The sequence below is a fragment of the Ylistrum balloti genome, unplaced genomic scaffold (assembly GCF_031769215.1).
Source record: "Ylistrum balloti isolate Yb309-2 unplaced genomic scaffold, AGI_CSIRO_Ybal_v1 Utg370662, whole genome shotgun sequence".
In the NCBI taxonomy this organism is placed as follows: domain Eukaryota; kingdom Metazoa; phylum Mollusca; class Bivalvia; order Pectinida; family Pectinidae; genus Ylistrum; species Ylistrum balloti.
The window spans coordinates 575,325-598,879 of NW_026782401.1; the positions used below are offsets into that span (position 1 = coordinate 575,325).

General features: G+C 32.4%; 1 protein-coding gene across 1 annotated transcript in view; it reads left to right on the forward strand.

Moving 5' to 3' along the window:
• The window catches only part of LOC132557353 (homeobox protein php-3-like), a 109,505-nt gene that overhangs the window by 43,298 nt on the left and 42,652 nt on the right, over positions 1–23,555 (forward strand). The gene's annotated exons all lie outside the window — the stretch shown is intronic.

Sequence of the window (23,555 nt, forward strand, 5' to 3'; positions counted from 1 at the left end):
TTGATCTTAGAAAATAAATTATGATCAAAGTTAAAATTTCTTTGTTATACTCTATGTAGTTCTAGCATTAGCAATAGCAATAGTTATGTCTTTATCAAAATAGACATAGTCACCAACGTTTCTTTTCAAAAATAAACATTTCACAGAAACATTGAATTCTGTAACTGATCCGTTCATTTGATTCAATTATATATCATCAGGGCAATCTGTGTTTATTGAAATACCACATGGGTGTACATCACATAAATATGTTTCTAATTGACATTTCTGTAAGCAATGAACTATTGCAATCAATTCGTTTTTTTTATTGCAATATATACAAAATCAGACAGGAATCAGGTCTTAAGGAGCTCCGTCTTCCCTATATTCCAGTGTCACAGTCATATTTGTTAGAAATCCACCGAGAAAAGTTCTGGGAGTTCGTATAAGGGATTTAGTGTGCAAAACTAGCACACGGTCAACAGCAATCTCAATACGTTGGCAGCAATGTTTCAGATAAAAACGCAGAAATAAAAAAAATCAGAAACGGTGAATTAATCATAATTTATCATGATGATTAAATAAGAGCTTTTATTCTTCAAGAATTATGTTTTATACTATAGTGTTTAAAATGAATGTCACATATGCGCTGTATGATGAAATACCAAAGGACATTATGAACATCTGACTGTGTTTCATTCATGAGCATTGACGATTATCAGAGATGACGTGTATCCCGTCGTATGTGTAGGGTGTAATATTAGAGACCTCATCATATATTAACTACAATGCTTTGTACAACCTATAACCATGACTGCCAAATTGTTTCTCGAGCTACAGCAACGTAATCCCCATAAGCCAAGGGTTCTAGGGGAATGAAAGCTCGACTACATCCATAAAATGTGTCGCAGCTTGCTATGTTGCCTGACGACTCCAAATTACGTTAGTGTAGCAGAATGCTTAACAGTTAAGGAAAATATTTTAATAAACCTGCGTTCTATACGGTACCACATGTCAAAGAACTAAGATCTGTTTGAAGATTTGAAAACATTCATGTGTTTGAGAAAGTAAGATGTGTTTATGGATCACCCTTTTTGATTTGTCGATCAAAACGTGTTGGACTTTTAATTAAAACATTAATGGTGTTAGGTGGTACTCACAAACTCGTTAAAACCGTCATACTTTTAGATAGCGGTCTATCCGCCAGGTTAAGGCTATGCTTCTTATGTTTCGGTCCTTTGTGATTTGGGATAACAGATTATGATAGAGGAAAACTAGTACACGTTGTGATTTGTCAACTAACCCATTATCATGTGTATACATACGATGTTCTATTAGCATCTACCAGGATTTGGCGGACACAAGAATGTTGTGTTATTTCACATATCTATGTTATATATAGTTATGTGAGTAGTGTGTTCACGCCATCGTAAGAACTCTTTATGTTAAACACCACCCCGGGCACACAATCCGTACCACACACGAATCAGTGACGTCATCAACTAACCCTTAGATACAGAGGCACACCAATTCTAAAAGATTATCCTTAGTAACACACTTCTTATACTTGTCTTTGATTCTGAGATGTTCTGGAGAGGAATGTCTTTGACTGTTGAATATTTTGAAGAACTTTGTTTATTATGGTAAACAAACTATACTTATGATTGGGGCTTAAATCCTCACAGGCGATTTTCGCAATGTGTGATCTGGCTGGATCGCCCAAAACCAAAAGCAATTTTGAGTATCATATCGCCTAATAGAAATGCGTTATCATTTTCATAAATGGGTCCTCTCGGTCGCAAGTGAGTGGGTTTTTGACAGTGAGGGGTGAGTTACGAGAGTTTGGGGTGGGCTGCTATGCTGGAATAACCCGAAGCAGACATAGATTGTACTATAGCGCCGTAAGTTTGTAATGGAAAAGGTACGTTGTATGGCGGTAATAAAGAAGTACGAGCTACACACTGCTCTGTCGTGGAGTGCTCCAGCATGACTCCCTGGTTACCGAACCCTGGACCCAGTCGTTTGGGGGTCTGTCTCGGTTCATATTCAATGCTAATTCTACTTCTATAACGTATACAGTGTAATGAATACAAACTAATGTATTCACACGAATATTACAAATCATTCATGTGATCTGAACAAATATTTCAGAAGTCAAACATAATGAAATGAGTCATTTTAAGTAAAACTCCCTTTTAGACAGTATAATGATACATGCCACTGAAACGTTCACTTTGACGAATGTACATGACATCGGAATCATGTTCTGGCATTAGTAGATTGCATGATCGTGCCTTGATGCATTGCTCTTATTCATTCGGTGGAATGTCATTGTTACCTTTCAGAGTGGTGTTTGTCTAATACCTCTTGAAACTTGCAAAATAAACGAAATATTTTTCTGTGGTCCTACAAATCTTAATCTTTCTTAAATATTGCTATAATGGTAAGTTAAAGATTAAAGTAACGAATCGTTCCATAGATATGTATTCCATCGAGTTATTTATGAACTAGATAACCAATAATATATAATATTTTGTATATAGGACACTGCACGCTGTAACTCTCCAAAGAGATGAGACTTGTCTAGAAACGTCTATCGTCAAAAGTCGTGATGTTACAACATACGATATGAACGCACGCCTTACATTTTGTGTGCTATATAAATCAAGGTCGAGATACATCAGTTTATTTCGGTTTAATTCTGTAGGTTGTAGTTGTAACTGATGCATCTGATAAAGTAGTAGTTTTAAAGACTTCCACTAGTTCACCCACTTCTGTCAGAGTAACCCGGTACGAGGTATCGCCTATTGAATCAGTGATTTACTTTTCAACAATACAATTATCACAAGCTACATTTTGAATCTGATCCTGTCTATACATATACTGGCATGAATGCAGTCTTGTCGTCATACTTTTCCTTTTTGTCTGAAACAATTGGCTCTGCTTTATAAATATAAGGGGTACTGTTTTGCGCCAACATAGCGGGGAGATATATAGATGTGTTTATTGCCGGGCATTATTTTAAGACAACACTTATCAAGTCATCACTAAGCGATATAAGAAAGGAAAGTTTGTCTCTCCACAATCCCATGGATCCGTCTGTGAGACAGGAACCGTCTTCTTGCACAAGGCACTCATTGCACTGCATAAATATGTGTACTGATCTGATGCAAGTTTGGCGGGAAACATTTGTTCTTGCATTTTCGCTTTTCGTTACGTCGCCAGTTCTGACTTCTAAAACATTTCATATCGAATTTCAAAGAGTGAAAAAATGGAAATGATCCTTTTAAAAACAAAAAGGTCAGGCTTTATTCAGACTTCTTAAACAAGCCTACATCCAAAACTATGTTTGACGGATAATCAGATATTTGGACGCCTAGCCAGTGTTACGTCAGAGCAGACATAGTTTATACCTATTACCTATAAATGTACCAGGCATTAGGCACCATATATCCCTTGATATATTTATATGTTAACATGGTACACGGAGATGTATCTATGTTCACGGTACCGCCAATCTGCACCCGAAATATGGATCTCGTTATTACAAGGTAAGTAATAACACTGGCGTGCTAGGTGCATAGAGTCAAAATAATTTATTGCTAAATGAAATAATCTTCAGCATACAATGTCTAAAGGAGCCATAATATTAACTTATATTGAGGTAAATACCGTAATGGTTTATCTAGGATTTATGTATCCAAGACGACTTGACTCTATATGCATTTAGTACATGAAGAAATATGCTGATTGCATCATTATTTCCAATAATACTGCTGATGCTGTATTTACATAGTTAGTGACTATCACTTCACTGTTATTGAACTTTTTTGAACAGACGATACTGAAACATAATCCACACGAAACATCGCGGTCTATATCAAATAGCAATTTTTCCGTATGCGAGGTACTGGCGACTGATCATGTAGCTAGATCTTGTCTCACGTGGTTTTCTGCCTATCTGGTCCATGTGGTCACAAAGTTCACAATTAAAATACTCCAACATCGAAAACAATGTTTTAGATAAATTACGCAGGAAGTGAAAAAAATTGTTTTTAAAATGTATTTTATATTCAAGATTAGCCATTAGTTCACTATTTGTTATGTGAAGGTTATGTGAGTTTATTTATTCACCAGTGATACAAATCCTTGTAAACGTTAAGCGTGATGTCAGAGACGTCATGTAGCGTAAACTATAGTTAGTTATGTTAACATAATGAGCAGTTACTTATGTTAAGTTATTGTCGCTGAGTAGTTTTATTGTTCTATAATGTATAATTAGCAAAACTGTAAATGCATTTAACATTCAAACTTTGAACAACCTCATGTTGTTGTTACCAGAGATTAAGCAATGCTTATATAAAAGGGTGCTGTAAAAACAGACAATTAAACAATATTCATTGCTAAGTACTGAGGCAAACATTAAAACACATCTCTTGAAAGAGAATAACAATACTATTCAGTATTGAGATTTTTGGTAGGTATCATGCAGTGCATTGCTGGACATATCTATTGATTATTCATACATTTTAAGCCAAATGAAAAGCTGCGTGTGAGTTTATCATCAACAGTATGTAAACAAGTTGTTTCTGTTCTTTTTCCTAAGCACACGTTTTTATGTGTTGTGTAGATGAAGCAATAGAAACATTTCAATAGAAAGGCAATGCAAAGCGGTGCCAAAGTGGGAAGCAGAAACCGTTCCGTTTATTGGATAACAAATTAAATATGTCATTAGCATTCACACGCATATTGATGTTGTCTTAATTAAAGAACTTGAAATGAAATTAGAATTAGATATATCTACAGAAATATTTTCCCGTGCCAAACACTAGTATTCTTTAAACCGAGCAAAGTGTTCAGCTTTACATAGCAAGGGCCTATAGCTCAAAGTATTTTGATAAAATGCTATATTTCAGTTAAAAAATATGCATGTATTTACAAATGAATTCAGGGCAAAGGACATATCTTCCTTTCTTTCAAATTATTTTCGCAATGAATTTTAACATAAAATCCCAGTGGAGAGTAATCCCCTCTCATGTGTCCATTCTACACCCTCACAATATGTCCGTAATTAGTGATTATTGTCCGTCGGATGGTCACTTCAAAACCTGTCGGACACTTGCCGGTTTAGCGGTCAGCGATGTCCACTGTTTGTGCAAGCCATAATAACACTTTTATGACCTTTTCAATCCACAAGTATGAGCAGCTTTGATCAGCGATCGACAGGTTTGGAACTTGGCCGTAGTAATGAAGTCTTTGTCCGTGATTTTTATGGCGTTTCATGCTTATTATCTTTACTACTTCGACGACATAGGAATAGGTTATTTGAACTGCAAACGACTCCGATTTAGTACGGTTTTACAGTTATTTTAGTATTTCAGAATTAATAAATCTGTGCAGAAGGGAATCTAAGATTTCCAAATCTTACTTTTCCAGATAGCATGCGTGTGAAGCGATCTGAAACAGAGAGTTAGCACAAATACGAAAAAGGGCATGGACATCGTGCCGGAATCAACAGTATCATAAAATGAATATAAAGTTCTCGAGATGTACAAATTGGATTTCATTAAAGCTTTCAATACCCTCTAATTTGAATTTTTCGAACAGTGAGAAGAAAATTAATGATAATTCGGATTTCGCGCTTCATGGTCTATTCGGGTGTAGAGAGGTTTGGTTTTGCATGCTAAAGTGAGCGGTGTGAACAAAGTTGAGGAACAGAGGAGGTGATACAAAAGGGCATCAGTATGGTCTCTTTATCCCTAAACCGTGATATTAATTTGTATTTAAAGTTTGTCCTTCTTTTTTGTAATGAATAGAATACAATAGGTGATGCATATTAATAAATAAAAATATTTCCTCGAGCAAAAGCAAGATCAAATACTTTAATTCGGTAAATGATATGTAAGATGGAAAAACAAATACATTGTTTCTTTTTTACAATATTAATGTATTGAAATATTTATAGTTAAAATAGAAAGGAGGCTGCAGTTTGAAATGGCTAGAAACTTAATGTACTTGCTATGCGTGTAAAAAACGAACAATAATAATAATAATAAAAAAGATTGGAATGTCTTATTATAAGAAAAATCCTTTGTGATCTAAACATGCATTCATATATTAAATTGCAAAAGTTGTAAAAAAGGACTTTTTAGACATTGATACAATCATAGTTGTTCGGAAAATTGCATAGATAAGTGTTTGTAAAGCGTTCGGCTACGTTCTTGTCAGTAATGGAATAAAAAAATACCTTTAATCATGTGAATCGTGAAAGATCCGGACATATTTATGGGCATGTACTCTTAGGTGTTTGTCATCAAAGTTTTGAATATTATTGCATCGAGTAATTTTTCTCTGAGCAACAACGATATTGCAAAACATCAACTCCACGACAATAACGGCCATGCTAAGAAGATTGCATACTAACCTTAAAAGAGTTATTATGATAAAACTATCATCACAGTATGCTGTTGGAGGGATGACACAGATTTAATATTTAGAATACACCACTCCTTCTTGATTAGTGTTTATTGATTTACGGAGAATAGAAGTACTACATATTGATAGTGATATTTAATTTATATATAAGACGTTCAAATACTAATAAAGAAATTTAAATTGATTCAAAAAAAAAAAAAAAAAAAAAATCGATCAGTGTATTTGACGAACAATGAATAAGTGGGCATGTTACGTCCATAAAATTTTATCAATAAGCATGTCACTTCTAAATATATATCTGGTATTTTCTTAAGTAATGATATTATTATTTCGTCGCTAAAATTAAAAAAAAATATATATATATTTACATCCATGTCGTAAATTGGTCATGTCTGATAAAATCAACATACTAAATCAAATCCACACATGCAATAAACATCTTAATGACACACGGAAAATGAGATGTGATCAATAATATTTGTTATTTCATATAGCTTACGATCAATTTATCATTATTTACATAATTTATTTTTTCATGGACATTGTTTGTGAGTGCCTATTAACTGAAAGATGTAATAGTTATTAATGATATATCATTTGTAGAAGACGTAAAAACGAAATATATCCGCATTCAATCAAAATCCAATTAAGTGGACGACGTACTGAAGTGTTCAGCTCATTTTCATATCTGCTCCGATGAACTAAAAATAATATTACAATATTCACATAAGAATCCAAATGAAAGACATTCTTTCTTACCTCTCATACGCTCACAAATTATTTATATGATATTCTATGAAATTATTCCAAACATGTAAATATATAATAAAAACAATATCAAAACGTTCCAAAAAACTAAATGTCATGTCAATATGACATTTATTGTGATAGAGAATATTTTTTCGATACCAGAGTTAAAAGTAAAAAAAAAAAAAAAAAAAGGGTATAAATCGTAGCTACTAATACATATATGTACGTTATCTTGGGGAAAGTTTGCGAAGTTTGTTATGTATATTGTGAGACACTGGACCTGGTTCACATGGAAAATTTTAATATATTATTGATCAGCTTGAGCAATAACTATGTCCTGGTGGTTTACATAATACAATAAAACTCGCACCAATGGTATAAAATTGTATATTCAACTGAAAGAGCTAATGGTCCTGATAATGTATATATTTAACATGATATATTATGATGGACTTAATGTGAAATAAAATTATGCTTAGACATGCTATTAAAGCATATCAATGCTAATTTAGCTTACAACAATATTAATGCGCTGGCTGTACTTCACGGTTTTAAAACGTAATTCTCTCTGTATGATGACAAGTAATAGTCGTTATTTCACACCTTTCGTGATGTTTATACATTTTATGATCGATCTTACTCATAATTGTCCCGCTATAGTGGTACATCAGTCAATCATTCGATAGTTTCTTCTATGAAATAATAAAACTCCTGCTGATTTTATATGAAGTTGAATAAAATGCTTTCAGATGGAATTCCTATATTCGCTCTAATATTTCAAATTTACATATTACAACAACACACACATATATATAATTTCCCATTTCGACAGGTGGATCAGAATGAATATAATTTAAGATTTAATAGGTTAGTCAATAATAGCATTTGTTTAGTATTGGTATCCGCTATGTTTTGTTTAATTAAAATGTCCTTGTCCATGTTTACATTTCTTAGTATCGTTCTTCGTGCAATACAAACTAATATATCTGTTTCAATTGAAATCTCATTAATTACATTTCTATTAAGGTGTACATGTGGACTTGCACAGTGTTATGCTAACTGTTGACTTTTGCTAATGAGATAAGGAAGATTTTCTGGCGATAAAAGGACTTGGAATACGTGTTTATATGCCTCCGTTTATGGTTCATTTAAAACCGGGATACCTTATGGTCAGTGCAAGAGTCTGGCATGGGGAGTTCACGGAGTTTGAGAAGGTGGAACCCGAGTAAACACATGAAACATGTTTGTTCTCCTCATCAACACTATCAGCTTACACTGTTTGGTATGCTAACTACTAATCCGATCTAGACGAAAAGACAGTGTTCGTAGAAAACAACCACCGAATAAAAAAAACAAAACGAAAAAAACATAAATTTCATAATACAATCAAGCTCAAACGAATCTGTGATGTGGTCATATGTTTTATAATAGGTAACTGCGTCATCGCTGCTTTTTAATATTATATATATATATGTATACATATATGTCTTTGAAATGCGTGACTTTAAAAAAAGGAAAAATTCAATTTTTGTTTTTGTTTGGGATTTTTTTAATCACGATTATTATTATTTCTTATTTTCTAATGCTCGTAAAACGGCATGTCGGCGGCTTGCTATATATACTGAAGTATAGTATTTATAATATATATGAAAGTGATTTTAGTTTTCGGGCGTGTAGTGTGATCTATTACAGTGTTAATAACCTCACTTGTAAAGACCTGTGCTGGTTTCTTTACTGTTTTAGTACCATATGTAATAACTTGCATTAATGATATCGTAAAAACGTGGAATGAAAGATTTTACAATGGTGCCTTGCATTTCTAAAAATGTTTTGTTTATAAAACTTATCCAGTTTTAACGTTCCTGTAATATCACGGTAGTGTGTTGAGTTTTCATTAAAATATGTTATCTTGGAGTTGGCATATAGCCTATGTTACACAAAATATATCATCTTTCTATGATACACTCGGCACAGATTTCCTTCAACTCCTATCACCACTTATATAATAAGCTTGAGGTCAGAGTTGAGCGACGGTAACATGGTTTTGAGATCACAAACGTCAACATAAGAAGACAATTTGTGATAGTTTCTCAGCACACTTGAAATAAATATCATAAATAGAATTAAATCTACATGTAGCTGAAAGGAGTATCAAAAAGACGTGCGATGAATTTATTTGCAATAATGTAATGCTCTAATTTAAATATTTATAGAACGACAACTCATACAGGGAAAAATATAAAAACAATTACTCACATTAATCATCAATAAAATATAGATATGTGTTTGATGAGGAAAATCTTCAAAGATAGAAATGAAATTTGAATGGATATGATAGATTCTGATGTACGCTATGACAAAAATATTATTTCCGTGAAAGCGCAGACATATTTTTTTTTTCTTGTTTCAACGGGTTAAGGAAACGGATACAATCTTATATAGCTTGATGATGAGAAAAAGGATTGGACATCAATTTTCATCAATAATCAAATTAAATATATCTATAAATTTTGCAGTTTTATCTTATATTTTTGCAATTAATAAATTCCTCCTTCTAATACAAAAATACCTTGTTATATTCATAGTAGGCAGTATTATGTTCACCATGCTTACAATGGTTGCTATTTATCTAAGGTTAAATTGTGAAAGGTTTGATTTATTGATCAATAGGAATTTATTGGAAAATCAACTATTTTATGCAAGGTATAAACAGTGTGGTATAAGGTTATAAATATGTTTTTTTCATTTTCATATATGAAGTCAGTTTACATATTCTGAAAATTACGAACAATATAACATTGGGATTTATTTGCTTTTTGAAATGTTTCTATTAAAAATTAGTTGGGTTTCTTTTTACGTTTTTTGTAAACATGGTGAAATTCATATGAAAATAAATTCTAGTATAAGTATTGCCAGAGGGAGATTGAATTTATATAACAATAGAATCGTTTGCCACGGAACGTTTATACAAACTCAAAGAAAGCACAAGCAGGTACAAAATGACTTACGACCTGGTTAAGCGTGATAAATTTGCCTCCAAATGACACTTGTATAACCACACTTTACTATATAGATTCCGAACTATCCATGTTATCACATTTAATTGTAGTTGTTTTTAAAAATGAAGTTTGTTGGTAACAACATATTTGCTAAAAACATTATCAGTATAAATCTAGTGTAATTATTAAAAAAAAATTCACCAGGTTTAAAATGAAATAAATGTGCTGTTTTAGTACTATGAACGAAATATTACAACATAATACAAAATGGTATTTATAAGATATAATTAGATATTAACAATGACAACAGATACTATAGATTAATCTGACAAAGTTCTTCAGCAAAGTAATTTTGGTTCGGAAATCCCTATAAATAACCTACCTTCTTTTTCCCACCATGGTGAAACATTTTTATTTCTCATTTAACCCGATAATGATAGCCCTCCTCCTGGTTTTGTGTGCTTTAACGACATAACATCGGACCATTGCTACGGTAAAGAAATGACAAAAGTGGTAACAGGTTTAAGTTCAAATATACTCATTGTTCAAACCTCAACCTAGTGATTTCGTCCTGAAAAAAAGCTTAAATAGAAAATTATACACTATAGACCAAGTATTAAAATGTTTCGGTACTGCAGAGGATTAAACGGCGGTATGTAACCCATCTGGGGCTTCAGGATGCAGGTGCAGTGAGAGATGAGCAAAACGGGTATGTTTCCTCCCTATATCAACTAAATAGCACGAGTGATCAACCCTCGCATGAATACATTAGCTGCATCAAGGGATCTATTTCTTGAGGCGGATGGTGAGGTTTTTTCACTCACTCATCCTCTTCCTGTCGATATACCGTTTCCCTACGATACAATACAGCGATATGCGTAAAAATATCATTTACTCTCACATATTTCCTTTATGTCTGGTTTATCTAAGTAGACAAAATGTATGGATATAAATGGAAAAAGGGTATACTAATATGGCACCGATTTGTAAAAGTTCTCGATCACAAATAAATAACATTAAAATTCAAAGGGGAGGTAGAGCCGTGAGCAGACACACACAGGCCGACTGTTCCTCGTAAATCACATCTGCAATCCTTGCTATATCGGAGGAAACGTTCCGAGGATGTCAGTTAACACACAGACATAGTGATGACCGATACACAGGATTTAAAGATTGGCCACTCCATGCACTGACCTAATCCAGGTATGTTTTCTAATCACTGAATTTGTAATTAATTATAAAACATGATACGCCGTACTAATAGCAGCTTAGAATATGTATCCCGTCTTTCTTGCCATCGGTTTTTCGAGAACACATAGTTGATATATAAAGTTCCTGGAACTTCGTTTGGAATTGTGGCCACGTCTCGTGTGTAGAGGAGAGAAAATGAGATTGAACAATGCATTAAAAAGCAGTAGTTTACGGTAGAGACATTTTATGTATTTTGTACCCTTCAAAATTACTGTAGGCCCATTAAAGAAGAGAGGGCGGGCTTAGGTTTACGACGCAAGATGGAGCGTAGTTATAAAATGTTAAAACGACCCCAGGTCACCAGGCAGTACAGATTTAAAACAATTTGACATGTATCATCTGATTTTTCGTTTATGGGACTAGATATGACCATTTAATGTTCGATATTATCCAAGCCAGACATCACATCAAATCGGTCGCCATTACACCGACTATAAGCAAATTGCATGTGTGTGTGTTGTGCACGAGTTCATTGTTTATATTCACCTGTATCCAGTTTAAAAATCATCTTTTAATTATTTTTCTTCTTCTTTTGTTGTATTTTTTTCATTTTCAACTAAAGATGTGGATATTAAAGTATCTGTAATTTTATTGAAATGTATTCATGGCAATTTTGATTTCTGTTTTGTTGAAATGTGTTGACTTGGGTTAGATTTCATTTTGAAAAATTCCAATTGGTATTAAACCAGACAAAATAAATATTAGATAAATATATATTTTAAGTCTACGATAATCTATTGATTTCTATAAATAGTTTTTAATTCGATTTTAATTTGAAAAGTAAAATTAGCTATCTATATTTTCCAACATTTAAAAATTTATGTATTAAATTACGTTATTCCAAAAGCCTCATAACAGTAAATTAATTTTAATTTTCAAGAAAAACAAGCAAGTTTAATTTAAGAAAAAGACGATAAAGCAAATGTCCAACGGTTCTCTGAAAACTCAACAGATGCAATTAGACTAGAATCGAAATTATTCCATATTCATAAAATTCTAAATTAAAATTTCTACCATAGATTTTGAACGGTAATGAACATTAAATCCCTAACATTGATGCTGAAATAAATAGAATATCATGTTCTTCAATTTCTAAACAATGCGTTTGTTGTTTTGAATGTTTGTATGTGTGTATTTTGTGAGACCTACAACAGGTGACGACTTCCATAGCACCATTACTATTCAGTATCTCTGCCTAGGGCAACACAAGTGTAAATGTCTTTTCTAATGGAATTTACGAGCACCATAGGTGGCAAAAGAACCGGCGGGCTGGAAAGAAAGTCAACGAATCAAAGAAAATAAATTCAACTGAAGACTGAAAACTGAAAAACACTACCTCCCAACTATTTACATACATTCATTACAATACGTGTGGTCACGGCTCTGATTTTAAATCACCTGATGTTAATATAAACACATGAAATTGTAAATATTCTTTAAGAATTGAATCGCAATCCAAAATTAGATTAATCAAACAACTATTTTAAGACATTTAAGAACTTAGAAAAAGAAAAGAAAACAGGAAAAATGAAAAAAATACACAAATCCATAACATATTCTAAAGTATATATAAAATAAAATACAGAAGGTACTAAAATGATAATATCATCGGAAATTTTCGATTCTAATAACAATTATAAAAGCAGTTAAAACATTTATTTAAAAGCAGTTTTAATTTTATCAAAATCTTTTAAAACGTGATTTATGAATTAACAGAAATATGTTCAGAGCTGATCAGGGAATTTAATATATCAGCAGCAGATATAATTTCAAGTAACAATGCATTTTAAAGAATCATATATTCTTTGTTCACATAAAATCAAAATATAGATAAAAACGAAAATATTCGTGATAACAAAAGTTAAATTAAATTCATGTAAACAGGTAAACATATTAACAGAAGGAATTCTACATTATGATACATATTTTGTTTTTCTTATTTCGTTTATGAATTACAGGCGGGCAAGTATTTCCAGTCCAATATCGATTTATCACAAATTGATACATAAAGGGTATGTCCCAATAAATTGTTCTGTGATATCCGAGAACTTCTTGGTATCCAGCTTGCAGAGAACTTTAAAGTCAGAGTACTATCAATGGAGAACATCTAAGAAAAACATGATGGCATTGCTACTTAATGGTGATGTTGAGGATTATCATGGAAGCTCTATATAGTACATATCAATTTTATAAATTTCTTTAAAGAAGATCAAAAATGAAAATTACCAATAATTTATTATATGTTTTTTGCTTTTTTAATGACAAATAAATTCATCTGTTTTTTCATGTTTGATAATTATCCGCTGTTTCATATAATATCAACATTTCAGCAAAATATGATAACATGAAGTATACAAGCAAAGCAAAACATCATTTGATAATTTAAGGAGGAATTTCATTAAAGCCACGACATTAACAACATAAAATCATATTAACAGTTTCTGAAAGACACAAACAGTCTACTAAAGCCAGATATTTTACTGGAAATCAAAAGATTTTCAGACCTCGAGATATCTGGTTCTCTTTGTAAATCACAGCATATCACTCATGCGCAGTGGAGTGAAACGTAAACATCGATGGAGAATTCAAATGTACTATATATAGATTAAAATACATTCTAAAGTTAGAAGAAGGGTAAGGGTTATGAAGTATGCATGCATGAAAGCTAAGATAGTACTTTCGATATCACGTCTTCTTTTTACACAAGCCTAAAACACATGTTATAGATTTTGCTATTCTCACAATACGAAATAAAATCAAGCATGCTTTCAAAATACACAGATAAACATTTTTGTTAATTCAAATAGGACCGTTACCTCGTAATGTTATTTAAGATAATTCATACTAATCAATTATGTCATTCTGAATTATTTTGATATTCATGGATGGTCTGTTATACAAGTATATCTACGTGTGAATCTTTTTTTAAACCGAAGATTGACATACCACGGTAAAAACGAAATACATAGAAAGATAATTTGAAGTTTGTTTACATACAGAGAAAAAAAGAAATCAAACAACCCTGACATATTTGCGATGTAAATTTAGAAAGGTATCAAAAAGATTGACAAATTATACCATGACATTTGATTCCGAATTATAACATGTATTAGTCATTCTAGCACCTACTTAATCACAGCAAACCGTGTATCAAACACATGCATAGTGCATCTTATTAAACTCTATAATATCAGAATGTATCATTTTAAAATCTAAAGAAGATTTTATTTTACTTTCTTTCTTTTTATAAAAACACGAACAAATAATAGCAAATATGTAAAGTGGTTAGGCGTTTTCCTATTTTCTTGTTTATTTTTCTGTCGATAAGATATTCATGAAACAATTCAGCTGTTAAAAGATGATAGTCTCTCTCTCTCTCTCTCCCTCTCCCCCCTCTCTCTCTCTTATTTACAAATATGTATCCCAAGCTAGTATTTATTACTCTACATTTAAAACTAAAGATGAAACGTTGTTTTCGTATTGAACAATATGATAATTGAACAAGGTTTTATATCGAATACTCTTCTGATTCTAAAGGCAATAAAAAACAGTACATCTTAATGTGTTTGGCTATACTACCGCCATCGGTATGGAAGTAAATCAATAAACGCTCATAAATATGAAAGGTACATATATATTGCGTTTTCTTACTTTATAGGAAAACGCATAGGAAATATGAAAACAATCACTGGTCAAACCCTTCTCATACATCTATATTTTTGTATCATTTTTTGTTAAAAAACGTTTTGTAAATAATGAAGTTGAAGCTTTCATTTTACATAACGCAATGCAACAGCTTGAATCATTTTCTAAAATGGCATGAGTAATGCTGTTTTAGTTAAGTATTACATTCGGAATTTGGTTGAATTCGTAGTATGTTAACAAGTAAAGCATTTTCTGAAAATAAATAAGAACTATGATAATCATATGTATATGTTCTTCATGTTCTGTAGACTTCAGGTGAGCCAATTCTTCTAATGCAACATCATGGAAACCACCATTTTATAACTGTACTATTTGAAGTAATTAAAAATAATCAAACACAAACAAATAATCTCAAATTACAAAAAGATACCATCTTGAAGAATTATTTCAAATAAAGACGCGATGCTAGTAATTCTGCATAATTTCTAATGGTTTGCACAATAATAATGAACCAAATAACATTTGCCACAAAATTTGATCATCCAAGTGCCCATATACTAAGAGTTGTTTGTTTACAAAAATGCCCACACGCTGTGCAATACCACTCACCAGCATAGAGACATTCATCTCTTTTAATGATATGTTACTGTAGCATTTAACGCTTGTGCCGTATTGATCTTGGTAATGTGATAACTGCAAAGGTCAGAAGCATGCTGTTTATTTAATTAAGGCAAATTTCCATAACACTTTCAAACACAAAAGTAAACACATAATACTTAATACGTCTTTTAAAAGGAACAGTAGAATGGTATTCTTGAGTTAAAGTTCCAACTATTGTTCAGTATAGAGAACCACATTGATTCGATGATTCTAAGCACTGTGCTATTGATATCATAACGACATTGGAATTTACCGTTAAATCACATCTCAGGTCTGCTCTGTGTATTGTCAAAATAAATGTGATTTTTTTGTTGTTTTTTTTTAATTTTTGTTTTTGCTTTTTTATTGTCTCTATTCATACTCAAACTCCCATCAATCTTTATATTGCCTCATGTCTAATATTTATTTGTGTTATATAAAATATATAGACAAATGTCCATTTAGTACCACAAAAAAACCCCATCTTTATGATCATAATGCATAAATATTTACATTATGATACATAGCATATATCTAAGTCAAAATTTTTCGATGTATTTTGGGTGTAAAAATGTTCACTTTTGTCATCGGTAAACGAGTTTCGCACAATAATGTCATATTCTGGATTTATTCATGGCATATCTCCAAAATCACAAAAAGAAAATTATTAAAAAAAAACCCAGACGGTTGAAGATAACATTTTTTTTTATAAAAATCATTGTTCTTTGCGTCCGTTTGCTCTGGACTGGACTAAGTATTTACATTTACCATATTCATAATTTTGAAAAAAGTACATGTACAACCCAAATAATACAAATATTAAAAAGGCACTACTCTACATATTTTGATATAAAAAAGGATTATTTAACCATTACTACTGTGATAACCATAAGGTATGAAAATCTTTATTTATACAATTGGGTTGTCAAGCACATATATAGGATATATGTACAAGAAGTCACACAACTCTACATACCTGAATAAACACTAGATAATGGTTCACGTCGTGTATTATATATAATAAAGATAAGTTTTCCCACAATTTGACATTACGATTGATAGCTTTTACATTGTATTTTCACAAAAAGCAAACAAAAATGAATAGATTATGCAAATGATTGTTTTGTGCATTAGAAGGAATATATCATTGGTGCTGTATGGGAAACAAAAGATTAACTAATATCAAGGTCACATGAATATTTGTGCAACACTCACATGTCACTTTTTTATATTCATTACAACTTTAATCAACCTGAATTTGTTTCTTTTAATTGCAATGAAGTATATTTAATTCCTTTAATTAAAATCTCAATGGCAATTTATTACTAATGATGATCTAAAGGGAAAAAATAGAAAAAAAAAAATATATATATATATATATATATATGTGTGTGTGTGTGTAGTTAAAATTGTCGCGCATTCTTCATTGGTTTTTGTTAGAAGTATATCTGCTGTGAATTTCAGAAATCTATGAAAACAAGTAATAAACGAAAATAAATGGTAAATTGTAATAAAAGCACAACACAATCAGCTTGGGTAGTCCTCTAGCTATACCCACAAAGAATGGTTCATTTTGTGTATAAGGAGATTGGAAAGCATTACCTGAATCATACACTTGATAGCATAAATCATTTCTTTGTGTCAATGATGCAGGGTGGTTGGAGCCTCACCTGTGTTAAAATGGGATTATTTTGATTGCAAGTTTCTTTTTTTTCAGCTGTAAAACTTAGTCTGCCGTTATGTGATTCCTCGTTATTGATTCTTTACACATTTTATCAACCTTGCATAGAGCGTTTAAGCGATTTATCACAGCGTGAGCTTTCCGTAGGAAGTCATTGTTTCTTTATATTGTATATATAAGCAGATATGGTAGCTAGGTTAGTTCTAAAAATCGATTTTATTTTTGAATATTCGAGGAAGAAACTGTTTGTAGAAAAATTAAACACACCGTCAACTTACATTACAATTGGTATTTCAAATATGCGTATGTTACATTTATATCATGTTATTATTTAAACGTTGTTCGCCCTTTAAAACAACGCCTCTCTTTAAATATAGTTACCACGTTTCTGCAATAATTAAAGGATTCAAAATAACTTAAAAGTTTAGAGATGTTGGGGACAAATTTTAACAGCATTGTCCTAGTGAAAAAAACGAAACATACACCTGAACTCAGTACTTATACGAGACACCTTTCAGTATGTAACTGTGAATATAAATGTACCTGTGCTCTGACAAAGGACCCCACATGGGGGTATGGAAGTACAATGTCATAAACAACACTGTCTCTTGGCGGTCTGATACAATCATTCCAAATAGTGAAAGGTAGCTTCTCGATGGCGGGACTGTTCTAAAAAACACAGCTATACACAGTAAACGAAAATAATAATAATCAACTAGAAATCGATTTGCATCAATACACATTCAGAATAAATGGATTGATTATCATTAATCAAAACAATCATGGTTATAAGTCTTTCAATTCCTGTACTTATTTGTGAAAAAAACGACTTTTGTGAGAATGTGAATTTGAAATTGCCGCCTTGATTGTTCGTTAGATTTCATTTCTGTATTACTAAAGTGGTATTAGCCTTCCATCAGTTAACTAACAATCAATTGCAAAAATAACCGGAGCTGTGTAATTTAGTTCATCTAACGTCTCCAGGGATATGGAATAAAAAACTAAATATATTGGATATGTGTCTTTAGATAGGGGGATCAGATTCCAGGACATATCGAGTAGCGGTGTAGTATCAAACAGATTTCCAGTCCAATATAATCTCTTATCACAAACTTCGATCCAATTTGCCTATATATGAAACGCTAAGTTATACATTGAATGTATGAAGGAAAATATCGCGTTATATTCAACCTTTGATACACACAGTCGCATTTTGTATGAATAATCAGATATCATTTTTGTCATTTAAATTATATCTCTGGCTATATTGATTCGAGGTGGAATAGAGAGAAAAAACGCGATTTGTTCTCTTAGCCTATAGTATTGCCCAGTGTACCACTACTGACTCATGGTATAATCGATAGTCCTACCGAGGCACTGGTGCATGACGAGTTTTTCATCTAATAAAATCAAAGTGGAGTTCACAGTAACGTTGACAGGGCTCCAAACGTTCAAATCCACCATAAGGAGATTCTCCCTATAGGCTTGTGGGGTAAATTTTACCACGTGGGTGGGTCAATTGACAGAATGTATTTGTAGTTATATGAAACCTCTCAGAAAGCCCTGTCCATGGCTTTGGTCACTATATCTTTGACCAAACAATGAAATCAAGTCCCCAAGGACTATCGGCTTTGAGAGGATATATGAATTGTGATACCACTATAGTAATTATTTTGCCAATATCATCTAATTTTGATCAGCAAAAGCCTATAAACAATAATGAAAATCAAGAATCTGCTATTGATTTTTTTCTTTTAATTGACTGTAATGGCAATCGGTCAACTAGCATTTATAAATTGATATATATATATATATTCTTGCGCGTTATCTTGTGATTAAAAATCACGGATAAAAATGTCATTTGCAGCTTGGTATCTACGGAAGATTATGTAGTCTGTCAACACAATTCTTTATCGAAGCCAACGACATTTAACAACATTATCCAATCATGTGTAAACGATTTGCACGCTACGCTAACCCAAACATGGTTTAAATGTTTGACGCATATGCTATTTTCTACGCTTGATTAGTTGAATAAAACTGGAACGAAACTCTATATCGTTTAACATATTCGGTATTTTCTTAACTATCACCTTAGGATGAACCTAAGATTTATTATGTTCAATACCGTGGTATTATGAATGTACAAACACAATAGCACATCGTACACAACCACAGTTTTGACGGAGGTTAAATGAGAGATGCTATCGGGTACATATGGTGTTCGTTTTATTTTACCGACCTGTAATTTATACTAACCCATACAAAAAGGTGTAGCAACACAAATTGTGGAGTGCTACAAGGCAAGGAAATATGCCTAGCATTTTTCTGGAACTGGGATAGGGAGGGAAGAACACTCCATCAATTTGAAGTCAGACGATACTCTTATGGTGGGGTCGACAGGCAGAAAAGGATACACAAAATTCATAGTCGTGATAGGCCTGAAGTGGCGACCCCCTTTCTATACCCATATGGTTATCGTTAGAAGCAAAATGATATATTTCACTTCTTAAAATGTGTTTTCGTTTCAAATCGGCATCAACTTCCCTTGTGGTTTTTTGTGTTCATTTTTTCAACCAAAACGTCATGTAACAAAACTCAAGACATTTATTTAAAGCGTGATAAATCATACATATTTAAATGAAGGAAGGTCAATTTGTGAGTCCGTACACCCAAGAGCCTATAACACTTAGTGGGACATTAGTCAAAGTAGTTATAATGACAAATTGTGATTTAATTGTTTGCCTTTACTATGACTGAATCCAAATACAGCGGTATAAGTACAGCAGAATATGTTACAAGGAGACAGTATCACCCACTCAATACAATAACTAATATCAGTTTAAGAAATAAAGAAATAATTTATAGCATTATCAAGTTTGCAATCATTAAGTATTTTCACTTCAAAAAAAAAATCAAAACAAACACAACCCCCAAAATAAAAACAAATACAAAAAAAAAAAAAAAAAAAAAAAAAACAGAAAAAAAAAAAAAAAAAAACAAACAAACAAACAAAACAAAAACAAAAAAATCACATACATTTCAGAAAAAAAATTGCAGCTAAATATAGAAACAAAAGACAAAACTACACAAAATTATTTTTCTGACATGAACTAGAAGACGCTTACCCCTTCGGAACACATGATCTTATTTTTCTTGCACAAGGCGTCGTCATGTAAATCCTTTAAATCTCTTTTTCATATTTTGTCCTATTTCCATCGAATTGGAGATTTTGTTGACATGTTGGTATTTTCTTTGTTGTATTGTTCTAATTCCAAATACATTCAAAATAGTTTATGGTTCAAATTATGTTGACATCACCAAAAAAAATGTGTCATTAAATCATATTGCAGTGTTCAGATTAACTGGAACCGTCATAGGGAATACGTTACATTTATTAAGGTCATAGGATCACCAAAATAGTGTGTAATCAGTTTTTCATTATGACAGTATATCTATACATCACTCTCTCAATACTATCCAGTTTCCTCCAAACCTTTGTGATACTGAGGATACAAACCACTTCGGCAGAACAATCGGAGTAAGTATCTCTCAACTGTATGACAAATAAAACAACACTGTAACAGATATGTCTTATATCATAATATGCGTGTAGTGATAGGGTGACAAGGCCAAAGTAAAGAACACAAATTATAATGGGATTTCTTTTCTTATTCAAATTTTGTTCCCTGATGCCAAAAATTTGACCTTCATAATTTTCACAAATATCCTTTAAATAATATTCATGAACGATAACTCTTTCTTATCACTGTTTTAGAATCAACAGTAGTGTTTTGGTCGTGATAAATTATCTTAATATCAAATTACAAAATTAAGTCCACTGTTGAAAAAGGGACGGCCCTGTGTAAGCAAGACAGAGCAGCATGCCACTAATGTTACACGTAATTATTGGCCGCCTCGCCATTCTATCCCCGACTTCACACGTTCGCTGAATGAACTAATGCCTTACTCGAGCTGAGTAAAAGATGGCCACCCAGATAAGAGCTGTTCGCAGTGTCGTAAATATCGAGTATTGCAAAGCGTTTGTGCGAGAAACAAAATGACAGAAACGGATGTAGGACAGGTATGCTGATGTATGTGTCAATTAACCAAGACTTCCGTTGGTTTGTGTTTACACATTTTCTAATGCACGTTTGTGACGTGAACGTGGCTGACACGCGCCTAGAAGTCATGCCAAACTAATAAGTTGAGTACTGAATTGTTGGAAATTAACCCTAATGATTATCACTATTTATTTCTTCATTATTGGTATGCTCTATCCCACTTCAATGAGAAGGAGGTCTTCACTTTGATTACATATTACAGATTTATACATATATAACTGATCCCAGCATGATTCACGCGATCTTATTCACTGACCTTTTGCAGATGACATTCTCTATTTTCAGCATGATCATAGATATAAGATTAATGTAATCTTGGTTATCGCTTATCATGTCTTCAGTATAACGTTAATTCCGTAGCAACAAAATAAAAACCCGCTTAATTAAGGTAAATTATAACATCATTGATTTAATCATCATTAAGATTTCTTTTTTGTAGAATACACATATTTTTAGATACTGAACAGTTTCAGATGACACTCTCACATGAAACAGATCAACTCTTCATGAAGGATAAGCGAGCTGAGCTTCGATAAAATGTAACTAGAAGTGGGTTCTCGTATTGGGTACGACCATTAACTGAATCTCCGTTACTGCGTTTCACGAGTATGGCAACGTATTTATTGTTGCTTGTTATAGACCATAGGGTCAGCATCAATATAAACAATAAGCTGAATCCATTTTTGTTGGAAATATGAATTTTCTAAATATCAAAGTTAGTGATAAATGCGACATTCGTTTTACCTCCTCTGTTAATATAGACATTTGTAATACGGATTAGTATCCAACAAATGCTCCCGTAAAAGACTAAACATGGACACGGCCAGTCGGTCAGCAAGTCAGTGTGTTTCTCATAGCCTGACCTCATATAATCTCCCATCAATATAGCATGGAATAGAAAAGTGGCGTATACTCAAAATAGATAAAAAAAAACATAAATAAATACATTAAAAATCATTAAAAAATGTATAGTAGTATTCTGCGTTGCATCATTCACCACTTATACTCCACATACCTTGCCACACAATCTTGTTATCCCCCACATACAGAGTTAGGTCCCCTCGTTCATGTTATATCAGTATATAGATGTAATCCAGAATGTGACGTAATATCAATTGTGAACAATATATTGCGTTGTTTGGATAAGAAAGTCTATTAGAATATTTCAGTTATCAACATGAAATTACCAATCATCATAAAAGATATCACGTTATCGAAAGCAATAACTTCTGCAAAGATAAAATGTGTTCGAAACATGTGAAAGTTTTCGTTCTATCAGTCTTCTATCGAGCGCTCTCTCCCCGTTCCCAACACCGGTAGGAACTGAAATAAGATAAAAAGTAAGTTGTACCTTAGTAGAAAACCTACCAATAGAAAGAACAAATATCTGGTCAGTTTTTAAACCTGCCGGGGTAAATAATTTACTTGATGATATTGCTATGGGCAAAATCTTTGTATTTTCTTTGCTCTTCTGAATCAGCAATTTCTGTTTCAACAACCAGACAAACATCACAACACAATGAACGCATGCGATGTGGAGAAAACCAAATAAATGTTACATTTAAGTTATTATTCGAGTGGAACCGGGTATTATCACCATTCCTTTCTCTGGGAGTCGATTTTTACCTAATGAATGACAGGTAGAGCGTACCCGAGTGGCTTTATCTGACTATAGCACGGCACAGGTGGGTCTTCCCAAGCTTATCCTATCTATGCTGTGGAATGTCACAACGTTCTCAGCGACCTTGTACAGTAACTGTAAAAAAATGTAAGCAGATACAATCAAATTAAATTTGAATATCTCAATAATTATTGATGAAATCAAGAATTAGAATGCAATGAAGCTTGTGAAATAAACCTCAGGTGTTAAATAAACCAGTTGTAATACAAACAAGGAGAGTCAGTGCTGATAACTGTAAGACAGAACCAAATCTCCTGATACCAGTGATGTAGTGTATATGGATGTATGTCCCGTTTTCAAAGACTTGTCAGGCAGAGGAAATAAACACTTTGTAAAGAACTTCCGCATGTTAATATTTTTAAAGTTGTTTC